The sequence below is a fragment of the Saccopteryx bilineata genome, chromosome 5 (assembly GCF_036850765.1).
Source record: "Saccopteryx bilineata isolate mSacBil1 chromosome 5, mSacBil1_pri_phased_curated, whole genome shotgun sequence".
NCBI lineage: Eukaryota > Metazoa > Chordata > Mammalia > Chiroptera > Emballonuridae > Saccopteryx > Saccopteryx bilineata.
The window spans coordinates 185,357,053-185,362,465 of NC_089494.1; positions in this window are offsets into that span (position 1 = coordinate 185,357,053).

The following is a 5,413-nucleotide window of genomic DNA, read 5'->3' on the forward strand; positions in this document are numbered from 1 at the left end:
GGTAAGCAGTAAGCAGACCAGTGGCAGTATCTACCAGTATCTACACAAGTGACTACATACTGGCACCCGTGCATCTTTGGTAAGGGTTCGATGCAAGCTGCAAATAACTCTGCATAGGATACAGGCAAGTTCCATGCCTTAACAGTAGCCAGTATAGTTTTTGGTCCCGCATGGAGCAGACGCCAGTGAAGCTACTGCACCATGTCACCTGCAGGAGCAGTTTCCAACCATCACACCCTCACCAAAATGTCTGCCTCATGATTCCCAGGATGGGTTAGAGTACCATGCCCTGCGACATGGTATACTGTCACTGTTTCTTGTGTACTGTTACCCACAGGTCCTGCCACATAGCCTGACCCCATAGCAGATGGTGCATTGCCAACCTCTGATTAATGTGCCAAGTAGCAATCCAAAGGGTCAGTCCACAATAGATAGCCCAGCTATTGGTGCACATCACCAGAGGTGAAGGTTCATTATGTGCAACTAGCCATATAGCTCTTAATTTTGCCCATTGGCTGCTTTGGCCTGTACCTGTGTCCTTCCAAATAGTCTCAGTGGCCGGATTGAAGGCTATGGCCATCCACCTGGCAGGTTGGCCCCTGCTAGTACCATCAGTATATTAGGCATCCTTGGGGATGGGCATTCATCCCTCCTGGTAGGGTTCTGCCTTCTGCTCCTCAGATGTACCTGACTATAAGGTCACAGAGGTGACTGGACCCAAGATTTCCTATAGTTCTGTTCTCAGTGGGTTGGTGCTAAAAGCACAGCATTGTTGCAAGTATGTATCCCATTTAGCCAAGGTGGAGGTTTGGGTCATACTATTATAAGGTTTGGTTGCCCAATCTATCACTCATCCTGCAATATGGTATGTTGTCTTGACTGTAACGGGAGTTATAGTCATAATACTCTCAGTGGCCAGGAGGGCAGCATACACAGCTGCCAACTGTTTCTCCACTAATGAATAATGAATTTCAGCACCTTTCCATAATCGGGACCAAAATCTGAGAGGTGGCTATAAGCTCTCTGTTGCCACAGGCTCCATCCAAACCCCTCAGGGGTTACATGGACATCAAGCTCACAGGCCCTGGCAGGATCAAACGCATTCAAGACCTGCACTGGCTTGACAGCTCTCTTAGCTGCTGCAAACGCACCTTGTGCCTGCTCAGCCCAATCCTAGCGAACCCCCTTCTGAATAAGGTGATATAAGGGATGCAGTAACTGAGCTAAATGGGCTATGTATGAATGCGCACCAATATCCCAACAGACCTAGAAATTCCTTTAACTGCTTTATAGTAGTGGGCATAAGGTATGCTTGGATCTTATCTATAACTGTGTCAGGGATAACTTTTGTCTTACCCCACCAGACAATCCCAAGAATTTAACAGATAACCCAGGTTCATGTAATTTGTTCTTGTTGACTTCCTAGCCTCATGCTTTCAAATGGGATAGCAGGGTAGGGACTGCTTGCTCCAATTCTGGAAGAGAGTCACTAGTTAGCATAATGTCATCAATATAATGATACATAAGAAATGCCTCTGGTTGTTTCCATTTAGCCTGGCCAGCAGCCACCAGCCCATGACACAAGGTGGGACTATGCAAATAGGCTTGTGGTAATACTAAAGGTCCACTGTCGCCTTTCCAAGTAAAGGCAAATTGGTCTTGACTCTCTGCAGCTTATATCAATAGAGAAAAAGTCAATAGCCAAATCTGCCACAAAGTGGTATGTCCCCAACTCATGGCTTAGCCAATCCATCAAGTTTGCTATTGAGGTTTCAGCAGCATGAAAAGGGGGAACAACTTTATTAAGTTCCTGGTAATCGAGTCATTCACCAGGTTCCCTCTGGTTTGTGCACAGGCCACACCAGGGCGTTGAAAGGGCAGTGTGCCGGCCAGGTGATCCCCACGTTTTCTAGTTCAAGGATCATCCCAGTGATGTCTTCAGAGCCACCTGGCAGGTGGTACTGCTTCATGCTAGTCACATGCCTTGGGATGGGTAATTGCAAGGGGGAATGTGCTGCATGTCCCTGCAAACCCAGCTCATGGTCCCCAACAGGAGAGCCACTGGGAACAGCCACTCCTGTATTCTATCCCTCAAGGGTGTTGGTGGCCCCATCTCAATGAGCTTTGAATCCTGCTGACTATGGCAGTTGTAATGCCAGTGGCTGAGGCCAGTCAGGTTTACATTGGATTCGGTAGATGGTAGAAAAACTGCAGAGCCAGAAAGGGTTGGGACATTCCATTTAATAAAGTTTTACAATGGCAGACAAGCACACAGGCAGGGGAAACCGCTTCTCAGTCAAACAAACAGCAAAAGGCCCCTCACAGTGGTGAGCAGGCAATCCGTGCATCCACCATCCCCCATCTCTCTCAAGCACAAGCACCCGTAGCCTTACATAGGCCACACACACGTGGTGCAGCCACGCACTCACGCACCAATCAGGCAGAGTGCTGGCAGCTGGTAACCCATGAGCACGCCTAACACAGCACGTCCCACACACTTCAAATTTCAGATCCTTACTTTTATTTATTTTTTTAAAAATATATTTCCAGAGAAAAAGTGGTGTTGGAAAAACAGCCCACTTCTCATAATGGAATGAGATAATACATGTAATACAGACCATGCTAGCTATTTAATCAACTACTTTTCTTAAGTATAGCCTAATTTGTCATAATTCATCACTTAATTTGCATGGAATTCTTATAAAATAAAAATGTGTTTGGAGATGACACAATTGAGAGATTAAGTGAGCAGGCTAGCTGGAATGCTGATGGTTGAGGCCAGGCAGGTTCACACTGAATTTTGGCAGATGGGAGAGGAACTGCAGGGCCGCAAAGCATCTGGGAAAGCATTACCCATTTATTAGAGGCTCGCAGAGATGGGTGAATGAATAAACAAAGCAAAACTGATTTTTGCAGTGGAGGTCAAGAGATGAGGAACACCACCCCTCAGGGTGGCGGCTGAGGTGATCAGGAAACTGCACCTCCGCAGTGGTGGGAAAGCGATCTGGGAGAAAGACCCCTGAGGAAAAGCACCCACAGAGACAGACATGGGGCTTTCTGCCATGTGCTCATGCACTAATTGTGCAAAGTGCTTGCAGCCAGGAAACCAATGAGCAAGTCTAACACAGCTGTTTTCTCCACACTTGTCTTAACAGTTTTAGCAAATGAAAATTAAAAAATTAGGCTTTGTTCTTCCAACTCTGTCAAATAACTCTGAAAGTTTTCAGTTCTTTGAGTTAATTTAATGTTTCTAAACATATTGAATAAATTTTCTTGGTTATAAGGATAGATATTGTGCTTAGATATAGTAAAAGTGGATCCCTTTCTTCAGGGTTCTTATATGAGCATAGAAGTAACAGAACACGGGGCGGGGGAAGTATAGTGCATGTGGTAGTGTGCAAGACAGCTCAGATGTTTAGAGGTGATCTGTGGAAGAGGGAGCATCCAACAGCAGAAACAGAAATTTAAAGTCCTGGATTAGTCATAGAATCAGTGTCCAGAAATATAAGGGGCAATTAAAAGAGAGGCATTTCAATCTACTTAGTTAGAAAACAATGAAAGAGTCCTGGCAAGTAGGCTTAGCGGTAGAGCGTTGGCCTGGCTTGTGGAAGTCCCAGGTTTGATTCCCAGCTAGGGAACACAAGAGAAGTGCCCTTCTGGTTCTCCACCCTTCCCCCCTCTTCTTTCTCTCTATCTCTCCCTTCCCTTCCTGCAGCCAAGGCTCCATTGGAGCAAACTTGGCCCAGGCACTGAGGATGGCTCTATGGCCTCTGCCTCAAGCGCTAGAATGGCTCCAATTGCAAATGAACAATACCCCAGATGGGCAGAGCATTGCCCTTTAGTGGGCATGCCAGGTAGATCACAGTCAGGTGTATGCGGGAGTCTGTCTCTTTGCCTCCCTGCTTCTCACTTCAGAAAAAAAACAAAAAACTAAAAACATTGACAGACTGGATTTTGAAGAGAACAATATTTTCTTTCCTATGCATTTCAGTCTTTGACACATTCTTGGAAAGGAATACTTTAGTCAATAGGTATTTGCTTTTGCTGCACAGAGGAAAAATGTAAATTTGAGGGAATAATGTGGGTTCCTATCACAAATGTAATAGTTGAACCATAGCAATGTAAGAAAAGTATAGAAAAAAAGAACCAAACAGGAAATATGGTGTTCATAGCATGGATCCCCAAGACACAGTACAATGCTATGAACTTAGCAAATAGTCAACATATACTTGTTAATTAAATAAGTAAGTGATGAGACTACTGAATGTTGCTGTTGTCACTACTAGTATTACAACTATCAGTCTTGCTAACTCTACTGTGCCTGCTGCTATTATCACTACTAGCATGTTCAAGTCAAATTTCAGGTATTAATTTAGCTTTTCTCTGTGTGCTTCTTTTTTCCTTTTTTCACTTGTAAGTGCAGGTTATTTTCCCTCCATGGACCTCTATCTTTGTGGAATAAAAGAATCAATTTCAGGACAAATGTAAGAGCAATATTATGGTGGTTCTCCAGACATGCCTGCTGGGTTATTTTCCCCTCCCCAAAACTAGGAAGGCCAGGGCTAGGGAAAAGGAGGGAGACTATATAGCTTCTACTAATCTCTGGTCACTGGAAGCTAACATTGCTCACAAAAAGATTTGACACTTTCTATACAACCAAAATAATTGTGACAGTAACTAGGATAACATGACTAAGAGTTGGATAGCATAAAGAAACTTCTGCCCATAATTAAGGTAGAATTGAACTAAAGTAGCAGGCAAAGCAGCATTATTTGCCATGGCTTTAGGCCATGGATTGTGGAGCTGACTGCCTAGGTTTGAATGCTGGTGTTGCTGGTTAAAAGACCTGTGATGTTGGACAAGTTATTTGACTTTTCTGTGCTTCAATTTCTCTATCTATAAAATCTATAGATAATGACTCATGAGGTTATTATAAGAAATAAATTTATCAATACAATTGGAAATGTGTTCCTTAATATTCTTTACACATTTTCTTATTCAGTCTCAGAAGAATTCTATGAGGGTCCCATTTTGCTCACCAAGACAAGAGATAGCATTAAACTTAATCAAGCTTATTCAGTTAATAAGCAAGAGGCATTATTATTATGTCTATAGAGCATTTGAAACAAAAGCCATATTTAAAAAGGAAATATAGGAAAATGATCCAAACAAATGTTCACGATTGACCTTCCAAAAGTCTACCAAAATTACTTGTTAATCAAACAAAGATAAATGTATTAGACTTGTGCAAACTCCACTTTGAAGAGTCTTAGGAGTACCTTAGGGCAAAATATACATACGGCTTTAGCACCGAGGCTGGGTAATTTTAAGGCGGATCTTGACAAGTAGAAAACTGGTTGGGATTGAGCAGAGTTTATCACCTAACATTTTGGTTTGGTGATTACTCTGAGGG